The sequence below is a fragment of the Hyla sarda genome, chromosome 2 (genome assembly GCF_029499605.1).
Source record: "Hyla sarda isolate aHylSar1 chromosome 2, aHylSar1.hap1, whole genome shotgun sequence".
NCBI lineage: Eukaryota > Metazoa > Chordata > Amphibia > Anura > Hylidae > Hyla > Hyla sarda.
In genome coordinates this window covers 4,429,664-4,452,756 of record NC_079190.1, presented here as the reverse complement: position 1 = coordinate 4,452,756, position 23,093 = coordinate 4,429,664, and the positions used below count along the sequence as shown (strand labels likewise).

At 56.6% G+C, this 23,093-nt stretch overlaps 1 protein-coding gene across 1 annotated transcript in view; it reads left to right on the top strand.

Moving 5' to 3' along the window:
* The first annotated feature begins 1,264 nt into the window (after positions 1–1,264).
* The window catches only part of NUMA1 (nuclear mitotic apparatus protein 1), a 100,495-nt gene continuing 78,666 nt past the window's right edge, over positions 1,265–23,093 (top strand). Inside the window, 1 exon segment of the mRNA XM_056561059.1 lies at positions 1,265–1,515. The gene's annotated coding sequence lies outside the window, so the exon portion shown is untranslated.

Genomic DNA, 23,093 nt, shown 5'->3' with positions numbered 1-23,093 from the left:
CTCAGTCTCCAGTCATTCTCTATAGCTCCATGTACTCCTCAGTCTCCAGTCATTCTCTATAGCTCCATGTACTCCTCAGTCTCCAGTCATTCTCTATAGCTCCATGTACTCCTCAGTCTCCAGTCATTCTCTATAGCTCCATGTACTCCTCAGTCTCCAGTCATTCTCTATAGCTCCATGTACAGCTCAGTCTCCAGTCATTCTCTATAGCTCCATGTACTCCTCAGTCTCCAGTCATTCTCTATAGCTCCATGTACTCCTCAGTCTTCAGTCATTCTCTATAGCTCCATATACTCCTCAGTCTCCAGTCATTCTCTATAGCTCCATGTACTCCTCAGTCTCCAGTCATTCTCTATAGCTCCATGTACTCCTCAGTCTCCAGTCATTCTCTATAGCTCCATGTACTCCTCAGTCTCCAGTCATTCCCTATAGCTCCATGTACTCCTCAGTCTCCAGTCATTCTCTATAGCTCCATGTACTCCTCAGTCTCCAGTCATTCTCTATAGATCCATGTACTCCTCAGTCTCCAGTCATTCTCTATAGCTCCATGTACAGCTCAGTCTCCAGTCATTCCTTATAGCTCCATGTACTCCTCAGTCTCCAGTCATTCTCTATAGATCCATGTACTCCTCATTTCGTTATTCTCTATAGCTCCATGTACTCCTCAGTCTCCAGTCATTCTCTATAGCTCCATGTACTCCTCAGTCTCCAGTCATTCTCTATAGCTCCATGTACTCCTCAGTCCTCCAGTCATTCTCTATAGCTCCATGTACAGCTCAGTCTCCAGTCATTCCTTATAGCTCCATGTACTCCTCAGTCTCCAGTCATTCTCTATAGCTCCATGTACTCCTCAGTCTCCAGTCATTCTCTATAGCTCCATGTACAGCTCAGTCTCCAGTCATTCCTTATAGCTCCATGTACTCCTCAGTCTCCAGTCATTCTCTATAGCTCCATGTACTCCTCAGTCTCCAGTCATTCTCTATAGCTCCATGTACTCCTCAGTCTCCAGTCATTCTCTATAGCTCCATGTACTCCTCAGTCTCCAGTCATTCTCTATAGCTCCATGTACTCCTCAGTCTCCAGTCATTCTCTATAGCTCCATGTACTCCTCAGTCTCCAGTCATTCTCTATAGCTCCATGTACTCCTCAGTCTCCAGTCATTCTCTATAGCTCCATGTACTCCTCAGTCTCCAGTCATTCTCTATAGCTCCATGTACAGCTCAGTCTCCAGTCATTCTCTATAGCTCCATGTACTCCTCAGTCTCCAGTCATTCCCTATAGCTCCATGACGTCACGCTCTATTCGTCTGTTTGGTCGGCAGGGGTCGCTCTCTCAGTGAGGGGGCGTTGTTACGTTTCGCATATAGAGGAGGGGCGGGGCCTGAGGCGTGACGTCACGGTGGAGGCGCGCAGACGGAGTACAGCCAATGGCGGCCTGGCCCGCCGTCGGCTCCGGGTTTGAATAGTGTTCGGGCCTCAGAGAAAGGAGACGGCGAGGAGCGGGGACCCGGTGCAGGTGAGTGCGGGCGGCCCCGGGGTGCGGTCTGCTGCCGTGCGGAGCTCTGTGAGGCGACATAACCGCATGTGCGTCATCACCGGGAGGGGGAGGAGGTGACCCCGGAGTATATGAGGGGGGAGGAGGTGACCCCGGAGTATATGAGGGGGGGGAGGAGGTGACCCCGGAGTATATGAGGGGGGAGGAGGTGACCCCGGAGTATATGAGGGGGGAGGAGGTGACCCCGGAGTATATGAGGGGGGGGAGGAGGTGACCCGGAGTATATGAGGGAGGAGGAGGAGGAGGTGACCCCGGAGTATATGAGGGGGGAGGAGGAGGTGACCCCGGAGTATATGAGGGGGGAGGAGGAGGTGACCCCGGAGTATATGAGGGGGGAGGAGGAGGTGACCCCGGAGTATATGAGGGGGGAGGAGGAGGTGACCCCGGAGTATATGAGGGGGGAGGAGGTGGTGACCCGGAGTATATGAGGGGGGAGGAGGAGGTGACCCCGGAGTATATGAGGGGGGAGGAGGTGACCCCGGAGTATATGAGGGGGGAGGAGGTGACCCCGGAGTATATGAGGGGGAGGAGGTGACCCGGAGTATATGAGGGGGGAGGAGGTGACCCCGGAGTATATGAGGGGGAGGAGGAGGTGACCCCGGAATATATGAGGGGGGAGGAGGAGGTGACCCCGGAGTATATGAGGGGGGAGGAGGTGACCCCGGAGTATATGAGGGGGGAGGAGGTGACCCCGGAGTATATGAGGGGGGGAGGAGGTGACCCCGGAGTATATGAGGGGGGAGGAGGTGACCCCGGAGTATATGAGGGAGGAGGAGGTGACCCCGGAGTATATGAGGGGGGAGGAGGTGACCCCGGAGTATATGAGGGGGGAGGAGGTGACCCCGGAGTATATGAGGGGGGAGGAGGTGACCCCGGAGTATATGAGGGGGGGGGGAGGTGACCCCGGAGTATATGAGGGGGGAGGAGGTGACCCCGGAGTATATGAGGGGGGAGGAGGTGACCCCGGAGTATATGAGGGGGGAGGAGGTGACCCCGGAGTATATGAGGGGGGAGGAGGTGACCCCGGAGTATATGAGGGGGGAGGAGGTGACCCCGGAGTATATGAGGGGGGAGGAGGTGACCCCGGAGTATATGAGGGGGGAGGAGGAGGTGACCCCGGAGTATATGAGGGGGGAGGAGGAGGTGACCCCGGAGTATATGAGGGGGGAGGAGGAGGTGACCCCGGAGTATATGAGGGGGGAGGAGGAGGTGACCCCGGAGTATATGAGGGGGGAGGAGGAGGTGACCCCGGAGTATATGAGGGGGGAGGAGGAGGTGACCCCGGAGTATATGAGGGGGGAGGAGGAGGTGACCCCGGAGTATATGAGGGGGGAGGAGGAGGTGACCCCGGAGTATATGAGGGGGGAGGAGGAGGTGACCCCGGAGTATATGAGGGGGGAGGAGGAGGTGACCCCGGAGTATATGAGGGGGGAGGAGGTGACCCCGGAGTATATGAGGGGGGAGGAGGTGACCCCGGAGTATATGAGGGGGGAGGAGGTGACCCCGGAGTATATGAGGGGGGAGGAGGTGACCCCGGAGTATATGAGGGGGGAGGAGGTGACCCCGGAGTATATGAGGGGGGGGGAGGTGACCCCGGAGTATATGAGGGGGGAGGAGGTGACCCCGGAGTATATGAGGGGGGAGGAGGTGACCCCGGAGTATATGAGGGGGGAGGAGGTGACCCCGGAGTATATGAGGGGGGAGGAGGTGACCCCGGAGTATATGAGGGGGGAGGAGGTGACCCCGGAGTATATGAGGGGGGAGGAGGTGACCCCGGAGTATATGAGGGGGGAGGAGGTGACCCCGGAGTATATGAGGGGGGAGGAGGTGACCCCGGAGTATATGAGGGGGGAGGAGGTGACCCCGGAGTATATGAGGGGGGAGCAGGAGGTGACCCCGGAGTATATGAGGGGGGAGGAGGAGGTGACCCGGAGTATATGAGGGGGGAGGAGGAGGTGACCCGGAGTATATGAGGGGGGAGGAGGAGGTGACCCGGAGTATATGAGGGGGGAGGAGGAGGAGGTGACCCGGAGTATATGAGGGGGGAGGAGGAGGAGGTGACCCGGAGTATATGAGGGGGGAGGAGGAGGAGGTGACCCCGGAGTATATGAGGGGGGAGGAGGAGGTGACCCCGGAGTATATGAGGGGGGAGGAGGAGGTGACCCCGGAGTATATGAGGGGGGAGGAGGAGGTGACCCCGGAGTATATGAGGGGGGGAGGAGGAGGTGACCCCGGAGTATATGAGGGGGGAGGAGGAGGTGACCCCGGAGTATATGAGGGGGGAGGAGGAGGTGACCCCGGAGTATATGAGGGGGGAGGAGGTGACCCCGGAGTATATGAGGGGGGAGGAGGTGACCCCGGAGTATATGAGGGGGGAGGAGGTGACCCCGGAGTATATGAGGGGGGAGGAGGTGACCCCGGAGTATATGAGGGGGGAGGAGGTGACCCCGGAGTATATGAGGGGGGAGGAGGTGACCCCGGAGTATATGAGGGGGGAGGAGGTGACCCCGGAGTATATGAGGGGGGAGGAGGTGACCCCGGAGTATATGAGGGGGGAGGAGGTGACCCCGGAGTATATGAGGGGGGAGGAGGTGACCCCGGAGTATATGAGGGGGGAGGAGGTGACCCCGGAGTATATGAGGGGGGAGGAGGTGACCCCGGAGTATATGAGGGGGGGAGGAGGTGACCCCGGAGTATATGAGGGGGGAGGAGGTGACCCCGGAGTATATGAGGGGGGAGGAGGTGACCCCGGAGTATATGAGGGGGGAGAGGAGGTGACCCCGGAGTATATGAGGGGGGAGGAGGAGGTGACCCGGAGTATATGAGGGGGGAGGAGGAGGTGACCCGGAGTATATGAGGGGGGAGGAGGAGGTGACCCGGAGTATATGAGGGGGGAGGAGGAGGAGGTGACCCGGAGTATATGAGGGGGGAGGAGGAGGAGGTGACCCCGGAGTATATGAGGGGGGAGGAGGAGGAGGTGACCCGGAGTATATGAGGGGGGAGGAGGAGGTGACCCCGGAGTATATGAGGGGGGAGGAGGAGGTGACCCCGGAGTATATGAGGGGGGAGGAGGAGGTGACCCCGGAGTATATGAGGGGGGGAGGAGGGAGGTGACCCCGGTGTATATGAGGGGGGAGGAGGAGGTGACCCCGGAGTATATGAGGGGGGGAGGAGGAGGTGACCCCGGTGTATATGAGGGGGGGGAGGAGGAGGTGACCCCGGTGTATATGAGGGGGGGAGGAGGAGGTGACCCGGTGTATATGAGGGGGGGGAGGAGGAGGTGACCCCGGTGTATATGAGGGGGGGGAGGAGGAGGTGACCCCGGTGTATATGAGGGGGGGAGGAGGAGGTGACCCCGGTGTATATGAGGGGGGGAGGAGGAGGTGACCCCGGTGTATATGAGGGGGGGAGGAGGAGGTGACCCCGGTGTATATGAGGGGGGGAGGAGGAGGTGACCCCGGTGTATATGAGGGGGGGAGGAGGAGGTGACCCCGGTGTATATGAGGGGGGGAGGAGGAGGTGACCCCGGTGTATATGAGGGGGGGAGGAGGAGGTGACCCCGGTGTATATGAGGGGGGGAGGAGGAGGTGACCCCGGTGTATATGAGGGGGGGGAGGAGGAGGTGACCCGGTGTATATGAGGGGGGGAGGAGGAGGTGACCCCGGTGTATATGAGGGGGGGAGGAGGAGGTGACCCCGGTGTATATGAGGGGGGGAGGAGGAGGTGACCCCGGTGTATATGAGGGGGGGAGGAGGAGGTGACCCCGGTGTATATGAGGGGGGGAGGAGGAGGTGACCCCGGTGTATATGAGGGGGGGAGGAGGAGGTGACCCCGGTGTATATGAGGGGGGGAGGAGGAGGTGACCCCGGTGTATATGAGGGGGGGAGGAGGAGGTGACCCCGGTGTATATGAGGGGGGGAGGAGGAGGTGACCCCGGTGTATATGAGGGGGGGAGGAGGAGGTGACCCCGGTGTATATGAGGGGGGGAGGAGGAGGTGACCCCGGTGTATATGAGGGGGGGAGGAGGAGGTGACCCCGGTGTATATGAGGGGGGGAGGAGGAGGTGACCCCGGTGTATATGAGGGGGGGAGGAGGAGGTGACCCCGGAGTATATGAGGGGGGGAGGAGGAGGTGACCCCGGAGTATATGAGGGGGGGAGGAGGAGGTGACCCCGGAGTATATGAGGGGGGGAGGAGGAGGTGACCCCGGAGTATATGAGGGGGGGAGGAGGAGGTGACCCCGGAGTATATGAGGGGGGGAGGAGGAGGTGACCCCGGAGTATATGAGGGGGGGAGGAGGAGGTGACCCCGGAGTATATGAGGGGGGGAGGAGGAGGTGACCCCGGAGTATATGAGGGGGGGAGGAGGAGGTGACCCCGAGTATATGAGGGGGGGAGGAGGAGGTGACCCCGGAGTATATGAGGGGGGGAGGAGGAGGTGACCCCGGAGTATATGAGGGGGGGAGGAGGAGGTGACCCCGGAGTATATGAGGGGGGGAGGAGGAGGTGACCCCGGAGTATATGAGGGGGGGAGGAGGAGGTGACCCCGGAGTATATGAGGGGGGGGAGGAGGAGGTGACCCCGGAGTATATGAGGGGGGGAGGAGGAGGAGGTGACCCCGGAGTATATGAGGGGGGGAGGAGGAGGAGGTGACCCCGGAGTATATGAGGGGGGGAGGAGGAGGAGGTGACCCCGGAGTATATGAGGGGGGGAGGAGGAGGAGGTGACCCCGGAGTATATGAGGGGGGGAGGAGGAGGAGGTGACCCCGGAGTATATGAGGGGGGGAGGAGGAGGAGGTGACCCCGGAGTATATGAGGGGGGGAGGAGGAGGAGGTGACCCCGGAGTATATGAGGGGGGGAGGAGGAGGAGGTGACCCCGGAGTATATGAGGGGGGGAGGAGGAGGAGGTGACCCCGGAGTATATGAGGGGGGGAGGAGGAGGAGGTGACCCCGGAGTATATGAGGGGGGGAGGAGGAGGAGGTGACCCCGGAGTATATGAGGGGGGGAGGAGGAGGAGGTGACCCCGGAGTATATGAGGGGGGGAGGAGGAGGAGGTGACCCCGGAGTATATGAGGGGGGGAGGAGGAGGAGGTGACCCCGGAGTATATGAGGGGGGGAGGAGGAGGAGGTGACCCCGGAGTATATGAGGGGGGGAGGAGGAGGAGGTGACCCCGGAGTATATGAGGGGGGGAGGAGGAGGAGGTGACCCCGGAGTATATGAGGGGGGGAGGAGGAGGAGGTGACCCCGGAGTATATGAGGGGGGGAGGAGGAGGAGGTGACCCCGGAGTATATGAGGGGGGGAGGAGGAGGAGGTGACCCCGGAGTATATGAGGGGGGGAGGAGGAGGAGGTGACCCCGGAGTATATGAGGGGGGGAGGAGGAGGAGGTGACCCCGGAGTATATGAGGGGGGGAGGAGGAGGAGGTGACCCCGGAGTATATGAGGGGGGGAGGAGGAGGAGGTGACCCCGGAGTATATGAGGGGGGGAGGAGGAGGAGGTGACCCCGGAGTATATGAGGGGGGGAGGAGGAGGAGGTGACCCCGGAGTATATGAGGGGGGGAGGAGGAGGAGGTGACCCCGGAGTATATGAGGGGGGGAGGAGGAGGAGGTGACCCCGGAGTATATGAGGGGGGGAGGAGGAGGAGGTGACCCCGGAGTATATGAGGGGGGGAGGAGGAGGAGGTGACCCCGGAGTATATGAGGGGGGGAGGAGGAGGAGGTGACCCCGGAGTATATGAGGGGGGGAGGAGGAGGAGGTGACCCCGGAGTATATGAGGGGGGAGGAGGAGGAGGTGACCCCGGAGTATATGAGGGGGGGAGGAGGAGGAGGTGACCCCGGAGTATATGAGGGGGGAGGAGGAGGAGGTGACCCCGGAGTATATGAGGGGGGAGGAGGAGGAGGTGACTATAGGTAACTGCACCGCTCTCCCTCACAGGTTGTGATAAATCTCCTCCATCATATGACTGAGTTGTATTTTATGCTCGACCAACCACAATGGTCCAGTAGACTGAACATCCTATAACATCCTGTAGAGGGCGTCCTCTCTTATTGCTCTCACCATCTTGTGCTGTTTGATGCTGAGGTTTCTGCAGGGTGTGATCTGTGCAGAGAGGTACAAGCACTGTACAATGTATTATTGGGGGGACTTTTTATATGTAGCTCTAACTTTTAGCTAACAATGTGGAGTAATGTCAGGGACCGGTAAATGCACCCCCTGCCACTTTATTAGGTACACCTCGCTAGTCCCCATCAGCCCTCCCTTTATACTTTCTACAAAGTCCTCCTTTGTCGGATCCATGATGAGGACGTGTTGTTCGGTCAGAGATTTTATTCAGCAGTCCTTGGTTTTAACCAGTGGTTATCTGAGTTCCTCTTACCTTTGTCTTCTCGAACCAGTCTGCCCATTCTCATCTGACAGAGGCATTTTCCTCCACACAACTGCTGCTTATTGGATATTTTCTCTTTTTTTTTTGGACCATTCCCTCTAAACCCTAAAGATTGTTGTGGGTGAAAACCCTAGATATCCTCAGACCGGCTCGTCTGGTACCAACAACCATGAAACGTTCAGTCACTTAACCTGTTGGTGACGAAGGGCGTACCTGTACGCCCTTCACCCACTTCCTTTCTATAATGCTGTTCGGGCCCGGCACCTAGCAACAGCTGGAATCCGTGGCTAATAGCGCGCGGCACTGATCGCGGTGCTGCGCGCTATTATCCCTTTAAGCGCGGCGTTCAAAGTCGGTCGCTGTGTCTAAAGTGAAACTAAATTGCTGCTGGTTGGCTCAGGGGCTGTTCAGGACCTCCCACGGTGAAATCGCTGCACCCCAAACAGCTGTAGGACATGAGGAGGTTCCCCTTACCTGCCTCCTGGTGTCCGATCGCCGAATGACTGCTCAGTGCCTGAGATCCAGGCATGAGCAGACAAGCCGCAGAATCATTGATCAATGGTTTCCTATGAGAAATCATTGATCAATGTAAACGATCAGTGTGTGCAGTGTTATAGGTCCCTATGGGATAACAATGATCAGTGTGTGCAGTGTTATAGGTCCCTATGGGATAACAATGATCAGTGTAAAAGATCAGTGCGTGCAGTGTTATAGCCCCCTTTTCCTATATAAAAACATGTAAACATAATAAAAATAAACATATTTGGTATCGCTTCGTGCATAATTGTACAACCTATTAAAATATAACATTATGTATCCCGTACGGTAAATGTAAAAAAAAAAATACCAAAGCACAGAATTGCAATTTTTATAATATCCCAGAAAAAAAAAGTTAAAAAGCGATTAAAAAGTCAGATCAATGCCAAAATGGTACCGATACAAAAAACAGATTATGGCGCAAAAAGAGCCCTCATTCAGCCTGGTATGTGGGGAAAAAATAAATCTACAGGGGTTAAAAAATGGCAATTGAAAAAAAATTAGAAAAAGTTCAGAATTAGTAAAACATGACGTAAACGATACAAATCTGGTATTGCTGTAATCAGACGCCTAAAGTATAAAACTAACGTGTTACCTCAACCACAAGGTAAATGGCGCAGAAAAGAAAAAACACCAAATCTGCAAAATTATCTTTTACTATTTCAATTTCACTTCCCTTAAAATATATATATTTTTTTGGTTCAGAGAATACGTTATTGAAAAATTAAAAGGTGTCATTACAGTAGGTACCGTATTTATCGGGGTATACCACGCACCGGCCTATAACACGCACCCTCATTTTACCAAGGATATTTGGGTAAAAAAAGTTTTTTACCCAAATATCCATGAAAAAATGAGGGTGCGTGTGTATACCCCGATACACCCCCAGGAAAGGCAGGGGGAGAGAGGCCGTCGCTGCCCGCTTCTCTCCCCCTGCCTTCCCTGGGGTCTAGAGTGCTGCTGTCGGCCCTTCTCTCCCCCTGGCTATCTGCGCCGCTGCCCGTTCTGTCCCCCTGACTATCGGTGCCGGCGCCGATAGCCAGGGGGAGAGAAGCGGCGCCGACAGCCAGGGGGAGAGAAGGGGCAGCGGCACCCATTGCCGGCACCGCTGCCCCGTTGCCTCCCCCAAATCCCTGGTGGCATAATTACCTGGGTCGGGTCCGTGCTGCTGCAGGCCTCCGGCGTGCGTCCCCTGAGTCGTTGCTATGCACGGCGCGGCGCACTGACGTGCTGTGCCGCGCCGTGCAGCGCATAGCAACGACGCAGGGGACGCACGCCGGAGACCTGCAGCAGCACGGACCCGACCCTGGGGATAGGGGGAGGCAACGTGGCAGCGGCGCCGGCAATGGGTGCCGCTGCCCTTTCTCTCCCCCTGGCTATCGGCGCCGGCAATGGGGCGCCGGCACCGATAGTCAGGGGGACAGAACGGGCAGCGGCGCCGATAGCCAGGGGGTGAAAAGGGCCGACAGCAGGGCTCTAGACCCCAGGGAAGGCAGGGGGAGAGAAGCCGGCAGCGACAGCCTCTCTCCCCCAGCCTTTCCTGGGGGTGTATCGGCGTATAACACGCACACAGACTTTAGGTAAAAAATTTTAGCCTAAAAAGTGCGTGTTATACGCCGATAAATACGGTAGTTATGGCTATTATAGGGCGAGGAGGAAAAAATGAGTGCGTAAAAGCGAAAATTGGCCGGACAAGTGGATCGTCATGAGGGACAAGTAGATTTTGCTCCATTTTAGTCCCGTGGACAAGTAGTTTTTTTTAAATAAAATTTCCACACCCCTGACCGTGTCTACATGCCTTAATGCATTGAATTGATTTCATGCGATTGGCTGATTAGCTATTTGTGTTAAGCAATTGTACAGGTGTACCTAATAAAGTGACCAGCGAGTGTACGTTTATAGTAGCTGTACACTGCAAGTCTATTCTTTATACTACTGCATCTGTAGGGCTGGGGGCAGTGTACAGTATACGGGGGGGGTTGGCTGTGTACAGTATACGGGGGGGGGGGGGGGTTGGCTGTGTACAGTATACGGGGGGGGGGGGGGGTTGGCTGTGTACAGTATACGGGGGGGGGGGGTTGGCTGTGTACAGTATACGGGGGGGGGGGGGTTGGCTGTGTACAGTATACGGGGGGGGGGGGGTTGGCTGTGTACAGTATACGGGGGGGGGGAGTTGGCTGTGTACAGTATACGGGGGGGGGGTTTGGCTGTGTACTGTATACGGGGGGGGGGAGTTGGCTGTGTACAGTATACGGGGGGGGGGGGGGGGGGAGTTGGCTGTGTACAGTATACGGGGGGGGGGGAGTTGGCTGTGTACAGTATACGGGGGGGGGGGGGGAGTTGGCTATGTACAGTATACGGGGGGGGGGGGGGGAGTTGGCTGTGTACAGTATACGGGGGGGGGGGGGGGGGAGTTGGCTGTGTACAGTATACGGGGGGGGGGGGGGGGAGTTGGCTGTGTACAGTATACGGGGGGGGGGGGGGGAGTTGGCTGTGTACAGTATACGGGGGGGGGGGAGTTGGCTGTGTACAGTATACGGGGGGGGGGGGGGGGAGTTGGCTGTGTACAGTATACGGGGGGGGGGGGGGGAGTTGGCTGTGTACAGTATACGGGGGGGGGGGGGGGGAGTTGGCTGTGTACAGTATACGGGGGGGGAGTTGGCTGTGTACAGTATACGGGGGGGGGGGGAGTTGGCTGTGTACAGTATACGGGGGGGGGGGGGGGGAGTTGGCTGTGTACAGTATACGGGGGGGGGGGGGGGAGTTGGCTGTGTACAGTATACGGGGGGGGGGAGTTGGCTGTGTACAGTATACGGGGGGGGGGGGAGTTGGCTGTGTACAGTATACGGGGGGGGGGGAGTTGGCTGTGTACAGTATACGGGGGGGGGGAGTTGGCTGTGTACAGTATACGGGGGGGGGGGGGAGTTGGCTGTGTACAGTATACGGGGGGGGGGGGAGTTGGCTGTGTACAGTATACGGGGGGGGGGGGGGAGTTGGCTGTGTACAGTATACGGGGGGGGGGGGGGAGTTGGCTGTGTACAGTATACGGGGGGGGGGGGGGAGTTGGCTGTGTACAGTATACGGGGGGGGGGGGAGTTGGCTGTGTACAGTATACGGGGGGGGGGGGGGGGGAGTTGGCTGTGTACAGTATACGGGGGGGGGGGGAGTTGGCTGTGTACAGTATACGGGGGGGGGGGGAGTTGGCTGTGTACAGTATACGGGGGGGGGGGGAGTTGGCTGTGTACAGTATACGGGGGGGGGGGGAGTTGGCTGTGTACAGTATACGGGGGGGGGGGGGGAGTTGGCTGTGTACAGTATACGGGGGGGGGGGGGAGTTGGCTGTGTACAGTATACGGGGGGGGGGGGGGAGTTGGCTGTGTACAGTATACGGGGGGGGGGGGAGTTGGCTGTGTACAGTATACGGGGGGGGGGGGGGAGTTGGCTGTGTACAGTATACGGGGGGGGGGGGGAGTTGGCTGTGTACAGTATACGGGGGGGGGGGAGTTGGCTGTGTACAGTATACGGGGGGGGGGGGGGAGTTGGCTGTGTACAGTATACGGGGGGGGGGGGGAGTTGGCTGTGTACAGTATACGGGGGGGGGGGAGTTGGCTGTGTACAGTATACGGGGGGGGGGGAGTTGGCTGTGTACAGTATACGGGGGGGGGGGGAGTTGGCTGTGTACAGTATACGGGGGGGGGGGGGGAGTTGGCTGTGTACAGTATACCCCGATACACCCCCAGGAAAGGCAGGGGGAGAGAGGCCGTCGCTGCCCGCTTCTCTCCCCCTGCCTTCCCTGGGGTCTAGAGTGCTGCTGTCGGCCCTTCTCTCCCCCTGGCTATCTGCGCCGCTGCCCGTTCTGTCCCCCTGACTATCGGTGCCGGCGCCGATAGCCAGGGGGAGAGAAGCGGCGCCGACAGCCAGGGGGAGAGAAGGGGCAGCGGCACCCATTGCCGGCACCGCTGCCCCGTTGCCTCCCCCAAATCCCTGGTGGCATAATTACCTGGGTCGGGTCCGTGCTGCTGCAGGCCTCCGGCGTGCGTCCCCTGAGTCGTTGCTATGCACGGCGCGGCGCACTGACGTGCTGTGCCGCGCCGTGCAGCGCATAGCAACGACGCAGGGGACGCACGCCGGAGACCTGCAGCAGCACGGACCCGACCCTGGGGATAGGGGGAGGCAACGTGGCAGCGGCGCCGGCAATGGGTGCCGCTGCCCTTTCTCTCCCCCTGGCTATCGGCGCCGGCAATGGGGCGCCGGCACCGATAGTCAGGGGGACAGAACGGGCAGCGGCGCCGATAGCCAGGGGGTGAAAAGGGCCGACAGCAGGGCTCTAGACCCCAGGGAAGGCAGGGGGAGAGAAGCCGGCAGCGACAGCCTCTCTCCCCCAGCCTTTCCTGGGGGTGTATCGGCGTATAACACGCACACAGACTTTAGGTAAAAAATTTTAGCCTAAAAAGTGCGTGTTATACGCCGATAAATACGGTAGTTATGGCTATTATAGGGCGAGGAGGAAAAAATGAGTGCGTAAAAGCGAAAATTGGCCGGACAAGTGGATCGTCATGAGGGACAAGTAGATTTTGCTCCATTTTAGTCCCGTGGACAAGTAGTTTTTTTTAAATAAAATTTCCACACCCCTGACCGTGTCTACATGCCTTAATGCATTGAATTGATTTCATGCGATTGGCTGATTAGCTATTTGTGTTAAGCAATTGTACAGGTGTACCTAATAAAGTGACCAGCGAGTGTACGTTTATAGTAGCTGTACACTGCAAGTCTATTCTTTATACTACTGCATCTGTAGGGCTGGGGGCAGTGTACAGTATACGGGGGGGGTTGGCTGTGTACAGTATACGGGGGGGGGGGGGGGTTGGCTGTGTACAGTATACGGGGGGGGGGGTTGGCTGTGTACAGTATACGGGGGGGGGGGGTTGGCTGTGTACAGTATACGGGGGGGGGGGGTTGGCTGTGTACAGTATACGGGGGGGGGGAGTTGGCTGTGTACAGTATACGGGGGGGGGGTTTGGCTGTGTACTGTATACGGGGGGGGGGAGTTGGCTGTGTACAGTATACGGGGGGGGGGGGGGAGTTGGCTGTGTACAGTATACGGGGGGGGGGGGGAGTTGGCTGTGTACAGTATACGGGGGGGGGGGAGTTGGCTGTGTACAGTATACGGGGGGGGGGGGGGGGGAGTTGGCTGTGTACAGTATACGGGGGGGGGGGGGGGGAGTTGGCTGTGTACAGTATACGGGGGGGGGGGGGGAGTTGGCTGTGTACAGTATACGGGGGGGGGGGGAGTTGGCTGTGTACAGTATACGGGGGGGGGGAGTTGGCTGTGTACAGTATACGGGGGGGGGGGGGGAGTTGGCTGTGTACAGTATACGGGGGGGGGGGGAGTTGGCTGTGTACAGTATACGGGGGGGGGGGGAGTTGGCTGTGTACAGTATACGGGGGGGGGGGAGTTGGCTGTGTACAGTATACGGGGGGGGGGGGAGTTGGCTGTGTACAGTATACGGGGGGGGGGGGGGAGTTGGCTGTGTACAGTATACCCCGATACACCCCCAGGAAAGGCAGGGGGAGAGAGGCCGTCGCTGCCCGCTTCTCTCCCCCTGCCTTCCCTGGGGTCTAGAGTGCTGCTGTCGGCCCTTCTCTCCCCCTGGCTATCTGCGCCGCTGCCCGTTCTGTCCCCCTGACTATCGGTGCCGGCGCCGATAGCCAGGGGGAGAGAAGCGGCGCCGACAGCCAGGGGGAGAGAAGGGGCAGCGGCACCCATTGCCGGCACCGCTGCCCCGTTGCCTCCCCCAAATCCCTGGTGGCATAATTACCTGGGTCGGGTCCGTGCTGCTGCAGGCCTCCGGCGTGCGTCCCCTGAGTCGTTGCTATGCACGGCGCGGCGCACTGACGTGCTGTGCCGCGCCGTGCAGCGCATAGCAACGACGCAGGGGACGCACGCCGGAGACCTGCAGCAGCACGGACCCGACCCTGGGGATAGGGGGAGGCAACGTGGCAGCGGCGCCGGCAATGGGTGCCGCTGCCCTTTCTCTCCCCCTGGCTATCGGCGCCGGCAATGGGGCGCCGGCACCGATAGTCAGGGGGACAGAACGGGCAGCGGCGCCGATAGCCAGGGGGTGAAAAGGGCCGACAGCAGGGCTCTAGACCCCAGGGAAGGCAGGGGGAGAGAAGCCGGCAGCGACAGCCTCTCTCCCCCAGCCTTTCCTGGGGGTGTATCGGCGTATAACACGCACACAGACTTTAGGTAAAAAATTTTAGCCTAAAAAGTGCGTGTTATACGCCGATAAATACGGTAGTTATGGCTATTATAGGGCGAGGAGGAAAAAATGAGTGCGTAAAAGCGAAAATTGGCCGGACAAGTGGATCGTCATGAGGGACAAGTAGATTTTGCTCCATTTTAGTCCCGTGGACAAGTAGTTTTTTTTAAATAAAATTTCCACACCCCTGACCGTGTCTACATGCCTTAATGCATTGAATTGATTTCATGCGATTGGCTGATTAGCTATTTGTGTTAAGCAATTGTACAGGTGTACCTAATAAAGTGACCAGCGAGTGTACGTTTATAGTAGCTGTACACTGCAAGTCTATTCTTTATACTACTGCATCTGTAGGGCTGGGGGCAGTGTACAGTATACGGGGGGGGTTGGCTGTGTACAGTATACGGGGGGGGGGGGGGGGTTGGCTGTGTACAGTATACGGGGGGGGGGGGGTTGGCTGTGTACAGTATACGGGGGGGGGGGGTTGGCTGTGTACAGTATACGGGGGGGGGGGGGTTGGCTGTGTACAGTATACGGGGGGGGGGAGTTGGCTGTGTACAGTATACGGGGGGGGGGTTTGGCTGTGTACTGTATACGGGGGGGGGGAGTTGGCTGTGTACAGTATACGGGGGGGGGGGGGAGTTGGCTGTGTACAGTATACGGGGGGGGGGGGGAGTTGGCTGTGTACAGTATACGGGGGGGGGGGGAGTTGGCTGTGTACAGTATACGGGGGGGGGGGGGGGGAGTTGGCTGTGTACAGTATACGGGGGGGGGGGGGGAGTTGGCTGTGTACAGTATACGGGGGGGGGGGGGGGGAGTTGGCTGTGTACAGTATACGGGGGGGGGGGGGAGTTGGCTGTGTACAGTATACGGGGGGGGGGGGGGGGGGAGTTGGCTGTGTACAGTATACGGGGGGGGGGGGGGGAGTTGGCTGTGTACAGTATACGGGGGGGGGGGGGGGAGTTGGCTGTGTACAGTATACGGGGGGGGGGGGGGGGGAGTTGGCTGTGTACAGTATACGGGGGGGGAGTTGGCTGTGTACAGTATACGGGGGGGGGGGGAGTTGGCTGTGTACAGTATACGGGGGGGGGGGGGGGGGAGTTGGCTGTGTACAGTATACGGGGGGGGGGGGGGAGTTGGCTGTGTACAGTATACGGGGGGGGGGGGGGGAGTTGGCTGTGTACAGTATACGGGGGGGGGGAGTTGGCTGTGTACAGTATACGGGGGGGGGGAGTTGGCTGTGTACAGTATACGGGGGGGGGGGGAGTTGGCTGTGTACAGTATACGGGGGGGGGGAGTTGGCTGTGTACAGTATACGGGGGGGGGGGAGTTGGCTGTGTACAGTATACGGGGGGGGGGAGTTGGCTGTGTACAGTATACGGGGGGGGGGGGGAGTTGGCTGTGTACAGTATACGGGGGGGGGGGGGAGTTGGCTGTGTACAGTATACGGGGGGGGGGGGAGTTGGCTGTGTACAGTATACGGGGGGGGAGTTGGCTGTGTACAGTATACGGGGGGGGGGAGTTGGCTGTGTACAGTATACGGGGGGGGGGAGTTGGCTGTGTACAGTATACGGGGGGGGGGGGGGGAGTTGGCTGTGTACAGTATACGGGGGGGGGGGAGTTGGCTGTGTACAGTATACGGGGGGGGGGGGGAGTTGGCTGTGTACAGTATACGGGGGGGGGGGGGAGTTGGCTGTGTACAGTATACGGGGGGGGGGGGGAGTTGGCTGTGTACAGTATACGGGGGGGGGGGGGGAGTTGGCTGTGTACAGTATACGGGGGGGGGGGGAGTTGGCTGTGTACAGTATACGGGGGGGGGGGGAGTTGGCTGTGTACAGTATACGGGGGGGGGGGGGAGTTGGCTGTGTACAGTATACGGGGGGGGGGGGAGTTGGCTGTGTACAGTATACGGGGGGGGGGGGAGTTGGCTGTGTACAGTATACGGGGGGGGGGGGAGTTGGCTGTGTACAGTATACGGGGGGGGGGGGAGTTGGCTGTGTACAGTATACGGGGGGGGGGGGGGAGTTGGCTGTGTACAGTATACGGGGGGGGGGGGGGAGTTGGCTGTGTACAGTATACGGGGGGGGGGGGAGTTGGCTGTGTACAGTATACGGGGGGGGGGGGAGTTGGCTGTGTACAGTATACGGGGGGGGGGGAGTTGGCTGTGTACAGTATACGGGGGGGGGGGAGTTGGCTGTGTACAGTATACGGGGGGGGGGGGGGAGTTGGCTGTGTACAGTATACGGGGGGGGGGGGGAGTTGGCTGTGTACAGTATACGGGGGGGGGGGGGGAGTTGGCTGTGTACAGTATACGGGGGGGGGGGGAGTTGGCTGTGTACAGTATACGGGGGGGGGGGGAGTTGGCTGTGTACAGTATACGGGGGGGGGGGGAGTTGGCTGTGTACAGTATACGGGGGGGGGGGGGAGTTGGCTGTGTACAGTATACGGGGGGGGGGGGGAGTTGGCTGTGTACAGTATACGGGGGGGGGGGGAGTTGGCTGTGTACAGTATACGGGGGGGGGGGGGAGTTGGCTGTGTACAGTATACGGGGGGGGGGGGGAGTTGGCTGTGTACAGTATACGGGGGGGGGGGGAGTTGGCTGTGTACAGTATACGGGGGGGGGGGGAGTTGGCTGTGTACAGTATACGGGGGGGGGGGGAGTTGGCTGTGTACAGTATACGGGGGGGGGGGAGAGTTGGCTGTGTACAGTATACGGGGGGGGGGGAGAGTTGGCTGTGTACAGTATACGGGGGGGGGGGAGAGTTGGCTGTGTACAGTATACGGGGGGGGGGGAGAGTTGGCTGTGTACAGTATACGGGGGGGGGGGGAGTTGGCTGTGTACAGTATACGGGGGGGGGGGGGAGTTGGCTGTGTACAGTATACGGGGGGGGGGGGGAGTTGGCTGTGTACAGTATACGGGGGGGGGGGGGAGTTGGCTGTGTACAGTATACGGGGGGGGGGGGGAGTTGGCTGTGTACAGTATACGGGGGGGGGGGGGAGTTGGCTGTGTACAGTATACGGGGGGGGGGGGGGAGTTGGCTGTGTACAGTATACGGGGGGGGGGGGGGAGTTGGCTGTGTACAGTATACGGGGGGGGGGGGGGAGTTGGCTGTGTACAGTATACGGGGGGGGGGGGGAGTTGGCTGTGTACAGTATACGGGGGGGGGGGGGAGTTGGCTGTGTACAGTATACGGGGGGGGGGGGGGAAGTTGGCTGTGTACAGTATACGGGGGGGGGAGTTGGCTGTGTACAGTATACGGGGGGGGGGGGGGAAGTTGGCTGTGTACAGTATACGGGGGGGGGGGGAGTTGGCTGTGTACAGTATACGGGGGGGGGGGGGAGTTGGCTGTGTACAGTATACGGGGGGGGGGGGAGTTGGCTGTGTACAGTATACGGGGGGGGGGGGGGAGTTGGCTGTGTACAGTATACGGGGGGGGGGGGAGTTGGCTGTGTACAGTATACGGGGGGGGGGGAGTTGGCTGTGTACAGTATACGGGGGGGGGGGAGTTGGCTGTGTACAGTATACGGGGGGGGGGGAGTTGGCTGTGTACAGTATACGGGGGGGGGGGGGAGTTGGCTGTGTACAGTATACGGGGGGGGGGGGAGTTGGCTGTGTACAGTATACGGGGAGGGGGGGGGAGTTGGCTGTGTACAGTATACGGGGGGGGGGGGAGTTGGCTGTGTACAGTATACGGGGGGGGGGGGGAGTTGGCTGTGTACAGTATACGGGGGGGGGGGGGGGGAGTTGGCTGTGTACAGTATACGGGGGGGGGGGGGAGTTGGCTGTGTACAGTATACGGGGGGGGGGGGGGGAAGTTGGCTGTGTACAGTATACGGGGGGGGGCTTTGTGCAGGCATGTTATAGGACCCTGCACCTTCCTACAGTGAAGCTCTATAAGACGGTCAGGACATGATGGATTTATGTTACTCATCTGTGATCACTGCCGCTGGGGAATGTTCACACATGACAGATTTGTTGTAGATTGAAGCATTAAAGAGTGGAGAGGCCAACATATGCCCACATGGGGTGATTTATAATAGTTTGTAGACCAGTGGTCTCAAACTGTGACCCTCCAGATGTTGCAAAACTTCAACTCCCAGCATGCCCGCACAGCCGACGGATGTAGCCTATATACTTTAGCTCTAAATTTGTTGGTTGCTTTTATGTGAATACTTTCCTGTGATTGCGCAGATCTGTCAAAATCCATTTATTTTTTTTCCTGCAGTGATCATGAATTTATTATGTACAACTTTTTGGTAAAACGTTGAATGTTTCGCCACATTGGGAGTAAAAAGTAGCAAAATGTATCTTTATTTGTGTGTATGTATGTATGTATGTATATATATATATATATATATATATATATAGTGTATACTAGTGCCATGTTTAACACATCCATGTGACCATCGTTTAACCCCTTAAAGGGGTACTCCGCCCCTAGACATTTTATCCTCCTAGGGCAGTGGTCTTCAACCTGCGGAACTCCAGATGTTGCTAAACTACAACTCCCAGCATGCCCGGACAGCCATTGGCTGTCTGGTCATGCTGGGAGTTGTAGTTTTGCAACATCTGGAGGTCCGCAGGTAGGAGACACCTGCCCTAGGAGGATAAGATGTCTGATCACTGGGGCCCTGCTACTGGGACCCCGCGATCTCTGTGCAGCACTTGGTGTTCATTTACAATGTTTGGTGCGGGCGGCAGGGGTCTTGACATCACAGCAACTCCCCTCGTGATATCATACCACGTCCCCTCAATGCAAATCTATGGTATCCATGACGACCCCGCCCGCTCTATGCTTTCGGAACAAAATTATCCGAATGCTGGGGCAGCGGAGTACTCCTTTAACCCCTTCATGACCCGGCCCATTTTCACCTTCAGGACCTGGGCAGTTTTTGAACATCTGACCACTGTCACTTTAAACATTAATAACTCTGGAATGCTTTTACTTATCAATCTGATTCCGAGATTGTTTTTTCGTGACATTTTCTACTTTGTTATTGGTAAAATTTCACAGATATTTGCATCCTTTCTTGGTAAAAAATCTAAAAATTTCATAAATTTAGCATTTTTCTAACTTTGAAAGTCTCTGCTTGTAGGGAAAATGGATATTCCAAATAATTTACATATTGATTCACATATACAATATGTCTACTTTATGTTTGCGTCAAAAAATTGACAAGTTTTTACTTTTGGAAGACACCAGAGGCTTCAAAGTTCCGCAGCAATTTTTTCTCAAGATTTTTAAAATCGTACTTTTTCAGGGACCAGTTCAGGTTTGAAGTGGATTTGAAGGGTCTTCATATTAGAAATAGCCCATAAATGACCCCTTTATAAAAACTGCACCCCCCAAATTATTCAAAATGACATTCAGTCCGCGTTTTAACCCTTTAGGTGTTTCACAGGAATAGCAGCAAAGTGAAGGAGAAAATTCACAATCTTCATTTTTTTTACACTCTCATGTTCTTGTAGACCCAATTTTTGAATTTTTACAAGGGGTAAAAGGAGAGAAATCACCCTAAAATTTGTAACCCAATTTCTCTCAAGTAAGCACATACCTCATATGCCTATGTAAAGTGTTCGGCGGGCGCAGTAGAGGGCTCAGAAGGGAAGGAGCGACAAGGGGATTTTGGAGTGAATTCTTCTGAAATGGTTTTTGGGGGATATGTCCCATTTAGGGAGCCCCTATGATGCCAGAACAGTGGACCCCCCCACATGTGACCCCATTTTGGAAACTACACCCCTCACGGAATGTAATAAGGGGTGCAGTGAGCATTTACACCCCACTGGCGTTTGACAGATATTTGAAACAGTGGACTGTGCAAATGAAAAATTGTATTTTTCATTTTCACAGCCCACTGTTCGAAAGATCTGTCAGACACCAGTGGGGTGTAAATGCTCACTGCACCCCTTATTACATTCCGTGAGGGGTGTAGTTTCCAAAATGGGGTCACATTTATTGGATTTATTTATTGGATATTTATTGTTTTGCGTTTGTCAGAACTGCTGTAACAATCAGCCACCCCTGTGCAAATCACCTCAAATGTACATGGTGCACTCTCCCTTCTGGGCCTTGTTGTGCGCCCCCAGAGCACTTTGCGCCCACATATGGGGTATCTCCGTACTCGGGAGAAATTGCATTACAAATTTTGGGGGGATTTTTTCCCTTTTACCTCTTGTGAAAATGAAAAGTATAAGGTAACACCAGCATGTCAGTGTAAATTTTTTTATTTTTATACGCTAACATGCTGGTGTAGACCCCAACTTCACCTTTTCATAGGGGTTAAAGAAGAAAAAGCCCCCCAAAATTTGTAAGGCAATTTCTCCCGAGTACGGAGATACCCCATATGTGTCCCAAAACTGTTGCCCTGAAATAAGACAGGTCTCCGAAGTGAGAGAGCGCCATGCGCATTTGTGGCCTAAATTAGGGATTTGCATAGGGGTGGACATATGGGTATTCTATGCCAATGATTCCCAAACAGGGTGCCTCCAGCTGTTGTAAAACTCCCAGCATGCCTGGACAGTCAATGGCTGTCCGGCAATACTGGGAGTTGTTGTTTTGCAACAGCTGGAGGCTCCGTTTTGGAAACAGTAGCGTACCAGACGTTTTTCATTTTTATTGGGGAGGGGGGCTGTGTAGGGGGTATGTGTATATGTAGTGTTTTTAGGGTACAGTCACACGGGCAGGGGATTACAGCAAGTTTGCCGCTGGGAGCTTGAGCTGCAGCGCAAAATTTGCGCCATCTCAAACTTGCAGCACTCACTGTAAACCTCCGCCCATGTGAGTGTACCCTGTACATTCACATTTGGGGGAGGGGGGGGCAAGCATTCAGCTGTTGCAAAACTACAACTCCGAGCATGCCCTTTGGCTGTCCGTGCATGCCTGGACAGACTGAGCATGCTGAGATTTGTAGTTTTGCAACATCAGGAAGAGCACAGATTGGAGACCATTATACAGTGGTCTCCAAACTGTGGACCTCCACATGTTGCAAAACTGCAACTCCCAGCATGCACAGAAAGCCAAAGGCTGTCCGGGCATGCTGGGAGTTGCAGTTTTGAAACTCTGAGGCAGCGGTGAGATCGCTTTATGGCGATCTCACTGCTGCCAATGAAGATGCCGCCCTGCTGCTGCAAACTCACCGCCGGGACCGCTCGGGGCACCGCATGGCCGGGTAAGTGATGCCGTGGGACGGGTAAGGGACACTTAGCAGAGCGGTGTGTGTCCCCATCCCCGTGATCGGGACTCGCACACCGCGCTGCTATCAGCTAGTCAGATTTGACTAGCCGATGGCAGCAATCGCTGGGGGGGATGAAACACCCCCCCCCCCCCCCCCCCCCCCATGGTCGCATGGTAAGATGGCTGGCTATCAGTGATAGCCACCATCTTACCGGGCGCTGCGGGATCCCGTGAGTAGCGGCAAAATTGTTCATGACGTACCTGGTACGTCATGGGTCGGGATCACCTTCCCACTCATGACGTACAAGTATGTCATAGGTCGGGAAGGGGTTAAGGACCAGACCTGTTTTGACCTTATTCATGACAACATGTATTTATTTTTCCTTTGTTTTTGTTGTTGCCATGTTCTGACAACCATAACTTTTATTTTTATTTGTCCAGTGCCTTTGTGTGAGGTCTTTATATTTTTTTGCAGGATTAGCTGTACTTTGTATTGATACCATTTAGCGATACATTTTTATCCATTCACTGTACAGGATAAATTGATTGTTTCTAGAGATGAGCGAACATACAGTAAATTCGATTCGTCACGAACTTCTCGGCTCGGCAGTTGATGACTTATCCTGCGTAAATTAGTTCAGCCTTCAGGTGCTCCGGTGGGCTGGAAAAGGTGGATACAGTCCTAGGAGACTCTTTGCTAGGACTGTATCCACCTTTTCCAGCCCACCGGATCACCGGAAAGCTGAACTAATTTATGCAGGAAAAGCCATCAACTGCTGAGCCGAGAAGTTCGTGACGAATCGAATTTACTGTAAGTTCGCTCATCTCTAATTGTTTCATTGTAAAAGTTAAGTACGTGGCAGTACCTAATATGTATAGGGTTGTTTTTGTCTTTTTTGTGATAGTAATACCGGGTTTTATTGGGAAATGGGCATTTATTTGGTTATTTTTTTCATTTATTTTATTTTTGTACGTTTCCACTTTATAGTAAACTGTCTAGTATTGTATTAGGCGGCATTCACATCACAATTTCTCCATCCGACCTGAGTACACGATTTTTATAACTTAAAATCGTATGAAATCGTATATAAAGTCGGATCCATTGACCTCCATTAAAAAAAAAATCGGATCCATTACACACATCCGGTTTGATCCGCATCCGATTTCACACGATTA